The sequence below is a fragment of the Gossypium arboreum genome, chromosome 10 (genome assembly GCF_025698485.1).
Source record: "Gossypium arboreum isolate Shixiya-1 chromosome 10, ASM2569848v2, whole genome shotgun sequence".
Taxonomy (NCBI): Eukaryota; Viridiplantae; Streptophyta; class Magnoliopsida; order Malvales; family Malvaceae; genus Gossypium; species Gossypium arboreum.
Window position 1 is genome coordinate 119,445,628 of NC_069079.1, and position 11,915 is coordinate 119,457,542.

The following is an 11,915-nucleotide window of genomic DNA, read 5'->3' on the forward strand; positions in this document are numbered from 1 at the left end:
AAAAAAAGAAAACCTTAACAACCTAGTGACTTAAATAAAAACTTTTGAATAGTTCAGTGGCTTAAATGAAAACTTTTGAATAGTTTAGTGACCATTTTGTAACCTGTAACGCCCCAAAATTTATATTTCTGATTCAGTTAGAATATGACACAAATATCTGCGCTTTAGTGGTTAAGTGTTCGGGTGTGTGAGAAGTCCCAAGTTCAAGCCCCCTTTGGCAAATCTTGATGTTTTTCGAATAAAGCCTTAATCTGTTCAATAGGCTTATGTTTTATTGTTGTAAAACCATATCAAATGGGCCTGTTGGTTTAGTGGTTAAGTAGAGTGTTAGTTTGTTGGAGGTTTTAGGTTTGAATCTCGCATGAGTGTAGGAATATATATTTTTACTCGGTGAGGTGGCTTAGAGTTTGAGTTATCCCGAAATCTGTAGTGGATGGTTGAAATAGAGTAGGTAGTGGGATTTGGGTGATCGGTTTCCCAAAATTCTCTCTAGGAAAAAAATTATTCATCTCCCTCGGTTTCCCTTTCTTTCTTTTTGCCTTATGCCAAAATTTTCCCTTATCTCTCATTTTTGAATTTTTACTTTTTTTTTGAAATCGATCGTCCTTTCTTATTCTTGGTGTTTCTTTGCACAATATCGATAAGTGAAATTGTGGTATTTTGTAAGATGGATTTTCTAGAACACTAGTGGGGTTATATTGACTTTTGGCTGCACATAACGAGAATTAGGGCTCTCTTCGTATCGGTTCGTAGTGAATCGATTCAAGTCCACGTAAGTGTTCATCGTTTAGGGATGAGTATTTTGGTTTTGGGATTTCGATTTTCACAAAGTAAAACCGATTGTGGTGTTGGATTGACAATATGTAGGTTCTGGAGTGCTTGGGGTGCGGTTTAGCTTCAATCGAAACCAGGTGTGTACTCCAAATGCACTGAAAACAAGATTCGACGAAAGCTAAAAAGCATTCGGTTGACGCCACACGGGTGTGTGGTCGTCCGTGTAGGTAAACCATATGGCGATCACAGAGTGTGTCGACGAACCGGCCATGTGTGAGCGAAATGAGGTGATGAACGACTTGTGATGATGTGGCGAGCGTGTCGGAGACACGAGCTCGGCTAATCGAGCCGTATGGGCCATACAGATGTAAAGTTCGGCGAGCCGTGTGGTCCATTCGGCCAAGGCTAAATTGGGTGTGTGGCTACATGGGCATGTGGGCCACATGGGTGTGTGAGCCCATTTTTCTTCGTAGGGTTGCACGGTCGCTAAGTCTGATCGATCTGTAGGTCGATAATCATTACTTAGACCTCGTTACGTGATGTGATGTTGTGATGTATATGTTAACATATTACACCTAGCATGTATAACTACAGTGTTCGAAAATAAATGTATGATTTGTTTATCGCATTATAGCATTCCATATGGTATGATACATTGCATTATGGTGGGTTTGATGAAGTGAATGAAGTATCGAAGGCTTCAAATCTAAGTGCATATTTATGACATGTGCCGCATTACAATACTTTATGGTGTGTAGGGTTAGATGGGTGACTAAAATGTAACTCTGAAACAAACAAAAGTGACTATTTTAGTAGTTTACCCATTAATAAAATAATTTAAAATAAATTTATATTAAAATTAAAATAAGTAATTTTTTATTTGTGAAATAAGTCATTTGGACAAAATTGGACAAACCGACTCGTAATTCAAGCTTGAATTTTTAAAATTGGGTGTGAACACTTTTAATTTTGTCACATCCTTGTATATCTAGTTATTTTAAATAATAGTATCCTTAAAATACTTTAATTTTTTAAAAATAAATTTTAGTCCTTAAGTTGAAATTTTATAATGATTGAGATATATGTGTATCTTTGTTTTCTCTAAATGCCAAGATCGTGCAAGGACTTTGGCTTCAAAATTGAAAAATTATAATTAAGCCTCTCTAAAATGATAAAATATTAAGTCAATAAAATGTTACAATTATAGTTCAGATCCCTAATTTATATTTCAAATTTCCCATTAAACAATAAATTTATGGTTTAACCACCCTAAAAATTATAAATTTTGAAGTTATTATAATGATAAAATTACATTTTAATCCAATTATTGTATTATGCACTAGTTAAATTCAAAATCGAGTTAAGTCGAATATACAATGATAGAATTGTATTTTAAATCCCTAATTTATAATTAAATACTAACACACAATAATAAATTTATTATTTAACCCCTCTAGAAACGGTTTAGATTTGCTCTGGTTTTTAAATCAACTGATAAAAAATTTTCTATATTTGAACCTAGTACCTTATGTTATAACAGAGTTTTCTCTATTAACTTTTGGGTAAACTACATCCAAAGTCACTAAACTATTAATAAGTTTACATTTTGGTCACACAACTTCAAAAAGTTACAAAATGGTCACTAAACTACTTGAAAATTTTCATTTAAGTCATCAAACTGTTAAAATTGTTTGTATGACATTTTATGTTTGCACCACTTACACCAATCAAAAGCTCTCATTCTCATTCTCTTCTACAGTCTAGTTTTTTTTTTTTTTATGAAACAACTTTGAATGTTATGAATATGCGAATCAAAATCCAAATACCTTTTCTTTTATCTCCAACGATGACTATCAGATCGACTTAGACCTAAGGTATGTTCTTCTACTTATCGATGGGTATTGACCTATTGTATCAATCGACGGATCATCGTTTAGAGCCCGCTAGCTAGACTTCAAAAAAAGAAAACCTTAACAACCTAGTGACTTAAATAAAAACTTTTGAATAGTTCAGTGGCTTAAATGAAAACTTTTGAATAGTTTAGTGACCATTTTGTAACCTGTAACGCCCCAAAATTTATATTTCTGATTCTGTTAGAATATGACACAAATATCTGTCTGCTTTAGTGGTTAAGTGTTCTGGGTGTGTGTGAGAAGTCCCAAGTTCAAGCCCTGCCTTTGGCAAATCTTGATGTTTTTCTGAATAAAGCCTTAATCTGGTTCAATAGGCTTATGTTTTATTGTTGTAAAACCATATCAAATGGGCCTGTTGGTTTAGTGGTTAAGTAGAGTGTTAGTTTGTTGGAGGTTTTAGGTTTGAATCTCTGCATGAGTGTAGGAATATATATTTTTTACTCGGTGAGGTGGCTTAGAGTTTGAGTTATCCTGGAAATCTGTGTAGTGGATGGTTGAAATAGAGTAGGTAGTGGGATTTGGGTGATCAGTTTCCCAAAATTCTCTCTGTAGGAAAAAAAATTATTCATCTCCCCTCCGGTTTCCCCTTTCTTTCTTTTTGCCTTATGCCAAAATTTTCCCTTATCTCTCATTTTTCGAATTTTTACTTTTTTTGTTACTGAAATCGTATCGTCCTTTCTTATTCTTCGGTGTTTCTTTGCACAATATCAGTAAGTGAAATTGTGGTATTTTGTAAGATGGATTTTCTAGAACACTAGCTGGGGTTATATTGACTTTTTGGCAGCGGCACATAACGAGAATTAGGGCTCTCTTCGTATCGGTTCGTAGTGAATCGATTCGAAGTCCTACGTTAAGTGTTCATCGTTTTAGGGATGAGTATTTTGGTTTTGGGATTTCGATTTTTCACAAAGTAAAACTGATTGTGGTGTTGGATTGACAATATGTAGGTTCTGGAGTGCTTGGGGTGCGGTTTAGCTTCAATCGAAACCAGGTGTGTACTCCAAATGCACTGAAAACAAGATTCGACGAAAGCTAAAAAGCATTCTGTTGACGCCACACGGGTGTGTGGTCGTCCGTGTGGTAGGCCATATGGCAGTACACGAGAGTGTGTCGACGAACCAGGCCATGTGTGAGCGAAATGAGGGTGACAGACACAGCTTTGTGATGGCTGGCGAGGCCGTGTGCGAGACACGAGCTCGGCCAATCGAGCCGTATGGGCCATACAGGCGTGTAAAGTTCTGGGCCAGGCCGTGTGGTCCATTCGGCCAAGGCTAAATTGGGGTGTGTGGGCTACATGGGCATGTGGGCCACATGGGTGTGTGAGCCCATTTTTCTTCTGTAGGGTTGCACGGGTCGCTTAAGTCGACTGTGATCTGTTGTAGGGTCGATAATCATTACTTAGACCTCTGTTCTGTGATGTGATGTTGTGATGTATATGTTAACATATTACACCTAGCATGTATAACTACAGTGTTCTGAAAATAAATGTATGATTTGTTTATCTGCATTATAGCATTCCATATGGTATGATACATTGCATTATGGTGGGTTTGATGAAGTGAATGAAGTATCTGAAAGGCTTCAAATCTAAGCTGCATATTTATGACATGTGCCGCATTACAATACTTTATGGTGTGTAGGGTTAGATGGGTCGATTTTATCCCTATATTTGGTGTGCAAGGATAGGTAGGTCGATTTTATCCCCAAATGGTATGTTGGGTTGGACGGAGTTGGTGTGCAGAGTTGATGGGCATGTTCTGTTTTTCTGATCTATTATGCATGCTATATCTGAGATGAGCTAAGGCCTTGAGTATAGGTCTGATTCTGTTCTGAGTGGGCCTTAGCCCATACCGGTTCTGTAAAGGGTTCAGGCCCGAGTGATGTCTGTATTCCGTTATCTGACTGTATGCATGCTGAACTGTGGGTAGGTACACACTGAGTTTGCGAAAACTCACCCTTTATTTGTTTAATATGTTTAGGTAATCCCTAGCAGTAGATGGATCGGTGCAGCGGAGGACTCGACGGTGACCACAGCCACCTACCCATGGGCTTTATGTTTTAAATGCTTTACCACGTTATTTTATTATTATTTTGGGGATTTTTGAGTTGTAAATATGGACTTGGACTGTTGGTTTAGTTTGGGTTTTTGAACTGTGATAGTGGAATATAAATTGCAACGCTAAAGCATGTTTTTTTTAAAAAATTAACTAAGGTTTTCATAAATAAAACGGTATCAAGAGTTAATTGGATTTTATAACTTCCGCATAAGAGTAAAAGATAATAATTTGACAGATTTATTTTTATGTATCAATACGGTTTCCAAAAACACTCTCATGTGACATTGCCGGATTCGACCATAACATCTAGGCCGAGTTTGGGGTGTTACATAACATTTTGAAGCTGAGTGACTAAAACGTAAACTTACTAATAGTTTAGTGATATTGGGTATAGCTTACCCTTAACTTTATTACTTTATACCACATTGTCAAGGGACTTTCTTGATGTCTAACCATATTGATCAGTTTCATCCATCATGCTTTTATCATTACGCGCAAATAATATTCCAACATGTTGTCCTTTATATTAAGGTAAACTAGATCAGTAACCACCCAACTATTCAACTCATTCCTTTTTGGTCACCAAACGTTAAATGGCTAACAGAAAGGTAGCTTTTAAAATTGACATAATAATAAATTTAGCCCTCAACATTTATATATTGTGCCAATTTTAGTATTGTTTTTTAAGAATTTAGCCTTCAATGTTTACACATTACATAATTTTTATCCTTTTTACATGAAAACATTATTTAATATAGAACATGTAAATTAGAAATAAAAACAAAAAATAAAATTTGATTATTATTAAACTAGATAATCCCCAAAGACATTGATTTCCTTGTACTTCAAATGGCTGACAACTTGATATTTCTCAATGGCAATTGACTCATTTTTTGTTAGCTTGAGCTAGTTGCCATTGATGAAGCAAATCCAAACTTAAAAAAATTGAAGTTGTTAGAATTAATATGGTTAAAATATACCATAAGTCCTTATACTATTCACAAATTTGAAATTTAGCCCATGTACTTTTATTTCTAGGAGTTTTGTCCCTTTACTTTTCATATTTAAAATTTCAGGTCCAATTGTTAATACTGCTAAAATTATTTTATTAAATTTAGGTTCATCACAACACCATTTTTTTTAGTTACATGGCTATCAAGTGAGTGTTTTTTTTAACAATGTTAACAATTGGACTTGAATTTTGAAATCTGAAAAGTAAAGGGACTAAATTCTTGGAAATAAAAGTACAGGGGATAAATTCCAAATTTGTGAAGAGTACATGAACTTATGGCACATTTTAACCAATTAAAATTGGGTTGAATTACGAAGTGGGTACTTCTATATTTTGAGGAATTGAATTGGCTATTTTTCAAAATTTGGGTTGTTTTGTTTCTTATTATTGTTCTTCATTTCCATTGAGTCAAATGCAAGGACAATGTTGCAAAAGGACAAAGTGGCAACACTTTATTTGTCTTATCTGCCTGTAAAAATTTTCTTTTAATGCCAAATCCAGCAATCAATAATACGAGTTCATCCATGTTTTTATTTGAACTCTCAAGTCCCTTAGACGTTCAACTTATCCACTCCCTAGACTCAACTAAGCTTCTGGTGACTCTGGTTCTGGAAGTTGATGATTTTAGAGGCACTTTCATATTCCTTTTAACAGCAGGTTAGTTGAACAAGTAATAAGGCTTTTTGTGTTCGCAGAAGACGATAATAACGATGACAATAATAACAACAACAACAACAATAATAAGAGTTGGTCAGCTGAACCAAAATCGAACTGTTCAAGCGTGAATCTTATGAAATCTTTGAAGAGTGAATTAGTGAAAACCAAGTCATCTCAGCCATTAGTGTTCAATCTAATAATGGAGAATAGAAGTATCGAGAGAAAAGAATGAGAAAGGTGAAAACTATGATCTTGGTTGTTTGAGTCTTTCTATGTTTTAGGCAAAAGGGTCACAAAGAAAGCAAAACTATAAAAAGGATCAAATTGCATAATATGTAAATATTAAGGGTTAGTTTTTCAAAATCAAGACTAAATTGACATAATTTCTAATGTTGAGGGATAAAGTTGCTATTATACCACTTTTAAAAGCTACCATGTCATATTTCCAGTAGCCATTTAACGGCTGGTGAACCAAAAAAAAAACAACAAATAGTTAAAGAACTATTTTATAATTTTTTATAGTTAAGTGATTAAAAAGAAATTTACTAATAATTAAATAACTATTACTGTAATTTACCCTTTAACTTACAGATGCGGTTGATAGAGAGTTAGGCCATTGTATAAGGATAAACTTATGTTGAAAAGTGTGCACATATAGATCCGCAACCAACCATGTAATTAACAACCTCCCTATGTTTTTCTTTCTGTGTTATTAAATTGTCCACCATGTCTACTGTATTTAATGAGTTTGCCTAAGTTGTATTATAGCTTCACCCACTTTGTTTAATTCCTTCTCCCATATCTTAAATTGGTACTTAAGTTGAGTTTTGAAGTTTAATTTGATACCTGTATTTTTATTTTCTAATTTAATGCTCAAGTTTTTTTTGTCCTAATTAAACATTTGAGTTTGATTTAATGTTTAATTTGATAAATGGATTATCTTTTTGTCTCAATGAAATGTCTATATTTTTTATTAGAGTACACGTTTCAAATATTAATTAGGTCACATGATACTATTGGTCTAAATATCAAATTAAATATTGAAATCAAATCTAAGTATGAAATTGAACATTAAAACTAATCAACAATCTTTTATTTTATTTTAACTTTTAAGTTATTTTAACCCTTAATTAAATGAAATTTTTATTTTGACCCATCCTACAAATAAACAATTTTATTTATATAATTTTAACATAAAATTTTAACTTTAAAGTGATTCACATAGATATACTAACAACCATTAAAGATTGGGCATGATATTAACATATTTTATATTTGTCCAAGCCTGATTTGGCCCAAAATATAGGCTTAAAATTTACCCAAACTCATTTATATTTGCAAAAACTAACTTAAGCCCATTTTAGACCTACCCATATTATTTTTAAAATTTTTAAATACTTATATTATATTATTTTAATATTTAATATTTTTATATATTTTTATTTATTGAAAATTTTATATAGTCATCTTAGCATTATTTTAATATTTACATAAGGGTAGTATTATCTATTTCATATAGGTTTATTTTTTTAATGTGTTCTAAATTACATAATATATATATATATATATATATATATATATATATAAATAGGATAATATAAAGTATTATGAACGTAAAATGAGTAAGGTTAGACTCGAGCCTTGAATGTTTAAACCCGAGTCTGACTCATATTTTAAATAGACTTGATTTTTTTTTGCCTAAACCTATTTTTTAAACTTAATATTTTAACCTAAATCCTTCCAAATTTCAGATTGATCTTCGAGTCTCAACGTATAATCCGAACCATAAACAAGTCTAGAGAAATCTAATAACATAATTGTTTTTTTCATGGTTAGATGTTAAATACCATTGACATAGTCAAAATTTTATATGTTAAAATATAGTTGGAAATATTTATAAAAAGATAATCAGTAAGTTGTATTAATGTAAATAATTATTTAAATAAATAATAAACAAGAACTAACATCACTCTATATTTTTTAATTTCACAAAAATCAATTTCATCGTACGTACCAAAGTATCCTTAGTTGGGCGCGATGAAATCCAAATGCATTCAACTTTATTACTTTTAACTACATTGTCAACGGACTTTCTTCATGTCTAACACCGTATCCATCACTTTCATCCATCATGCTCTTATCCTTACACGCCAACAATATTCCGACATGCTGTCGTAAGCTAGATAAATAATTATTCAATATTTATATATTGTATTAATTTTAGTTTTAATTTTTAAAAATTTAGCCTACTTACACATTACCTAATTTTTATCCCTTTTACATAAAAATATTATTCAATACAGAACGTGTAAATTAGAAATAAAGACAAAACAAATTCAAATTTTGTTTATTTTAAATTATATAATCTCCTAAGATATTGCTTTCCTTATACTTCAAATGGTTGAGAACTTGATATTTTTAATGATAAATTAACTCATTTTTTTGTAAGCTTGAGCTAGTTGCCATTGATGAAGCAAATCCAAACTTAAAATTGAAGTTGTTAGAATTAAAATTGTTAAAATATGCCATAAGTCTCTATATTCTTTATAAATTTGAAATTTAGTCTATGTACGTTTATTTCTAAGAATTTAGCCCTTTACTTTTCATATTTAAAAATCCAGGTCCAATTATTAATACTGTTAGAATTATTTTATTAAATTTAAGTTTATTACAACATTTTTTTAGTTATATGGCTACCAAGTGAGTTCTTTTTAATAATGTTAACAATTAGACTTGAATTTTGAAATCTTAAAAGTAGAAGGACTAAATTCTTAGAAATAAAAGTACAAGGGCTAAATTCTAAATTTGTAAAGAGTACATGAACTTATAGCACATTTTAATTAATTAAAATAAGGTTGAATTACAAAGGAGGTACTTTTTATTTTCGAGGAATTGAATTGGCTATTTTTCAAATTTGGGCCTGTTTTGTTTCTTCTTCTTGTTCTTCATTTCCGTTAAGTCAAACGCAAGGCCAAAGTCGCAAAAGGACAAAGTGGTAGTACTCCAATTGGTCCTATTTAACTACACAAAATTTCTTTTGATATCAGATCTAGCAATTGATAATGCAAGTTTATCCATGTTTTTATTTGAACTCTTGAGTCCCCAAGTCGTTCAACTTATCCACTCCCTGGATTCAACTAAATTTATTGTGGCTCTGGTTCCGGAAGTTGATGACTTCAAAGGTACTTTCATCTTCCGTTTAACAACAGGTTGGTTGAACAAGTGACAAGGTTCTCTGTGTTCACAGAAGACAATAATAACAATGACAATAATAATAAGAGCTGCTCAACTCAACCAAAATCGAACTATTCAAGCATGAATCTTATGAAATCGTTGAAGAGTGAATTGGTGAAAACCAAGTCATCTCAACCATTAGTATTCTATCTAGTGATGGAAAGTCGAAGTATCGAGAGAAAAGAATGAGAAAAGGTGAAAAATATTATCTTGGTTGTTTGGGTGTTTTTATTTTTTAGACGAAATGGTTGCAGAAAGAAAAGCTACAAAAATGATCAAATTACACAATATGTAAACATTAAGAGTTAATTTTTTAGAATCAAGACTAAGTTGACATAATTTATAGTGTTGAGGGTTAAAGTTGTTATTATATCACTTTTAAAAGCTGTCATGTTATATTTCCATTAGCTATTTAACGATTGGTGAACAAAAAAAAAGAGAGTTAAATAACCATTTTGTAACCTTTTATATTTAAGTGACCAAAAAAGAAATTTACTAATAGTTGAATGGGTATTAATGTAATTTACCCTTTAACTTGTAGATGCAGTTGATAGAGTTAGACCGTTGTATAAGGATAAGCTTATCTTGAAAATTTGATACCTGAATTTTCTTTTTGTCTCAACGAAGAACGTATATTTTTTACTAGAGCACATGTTTCAAATATTAATTGGGTCACATGACATTATTGGTCTAGATATCAAATTAAATATTGAAACCAAACTCAAATACGAAATTGAACATTAAAACTAAACTAAAGTACTGAATGGTACATCAAAATGCTCGACAACAATATCAAGAGCAAGTAACATATTTGATTTCCTTGATTAAATGAAATTTTATTTAATTTTAGCTTTAAGTTATTTTAGCCCTTAATTAAATGGAAATGGAAATGGAAATGGAAATGGAAATGGAAATTTTTATTTTGACTCTTGCTATAAATTAACAATTTAATTTGTATAATTTTAACTTTAAACTTGTTGATATAAGATTTGGTGATGGACTTACATGTGATTAGAGGTGCTCATGGAGTAGGTTGGGCCTAAGCATAATATTAATATATTTAATGTTTGTTTAATCTCGGTCCGACTCAAAATATAGGTCTAAAATTTTACCCAAATTCTAATAACTCAAAATACTAAGAGCCATTAGAGATATCTAACGACATAACTATCTTTTTTATCCTTAGATGTTAAGGAACCAACGGTAGAGTCTAGTAGAGGCCCGGGGGGGCCATGGTCTCCCAATGTTTAAATTTTTTACAATTTAGCTCTTTGTAGATGTACCATGACTTCCCAAAAATATAAGTAGGCCCCTCAAGGTTTAAGATTTTTGCAATTTCTCCCTTTATAGATTGTCATGTTAGAATACTATTTTTAAAAAAAAATCAATTGTTTATATGTTTAAATCAGTTATTACGTTTGGAATACTGCTTCTTTTAGATCAATTATTTATATATTTAAATCGATTATTACGTAGCACATCTAATTTTAGCTTTTACCCCTACAATTAATATCCTAACTCCGCCACTGAAGATAACAACTTTAATTTCTATGTTAAATACCATTGAGATTACCAAAATTTTATATGTTAAAATCAGTAACTTGTATTAATGTAAATAATTATTTAAATAAAATAAACAACAACTAATATCACTATATATTTTTAAAATTCACAAAAATCAATTTCACCGTCCATATAAAAATATCCTTAGTTGGGTGCGATGAAATCCAGACGCACTTTCTAAAGCATAGAGTTGTTGGAAAGGAATCCAGTGCTCGTTACAAATGAGGTTAGCCATCCATTTGTGAAAATTCCTTTACACATTTTTAAAATAATATTTATTTCTCAATAGTATTCACGTTTAACAAAATATTCTCCATTTATAAACTTGGGCTCAACAACAAGTGAGCCACTTGCTCTTTTTTTTTAATTATTTTTCCTTTTCTTTTTTTATGTAGTTATTATTTTAATTTCAGTTGTTATGTTTAATAATTTCATTAATTAAAAAATAATTATTCTTGTAATAGAGTAGAGATAAGATTGTTACCACAGATTTAAGGAGAAATTATTTTATGAACTATTTTCATCATATTATTTATGGCCCTTTCTAATTTTTCAATGATATTTCAACAAATTTTTTCATATCATTAATATATTATTTTGGTTATTTTTTACTATGAATCCTGAATCCCCAACATTAAAATCTGAACTCCAAATCTTGAACCTTAATATTAAACTTAGGGTTTGTGGGTTGAGGTTCGAGGTTTG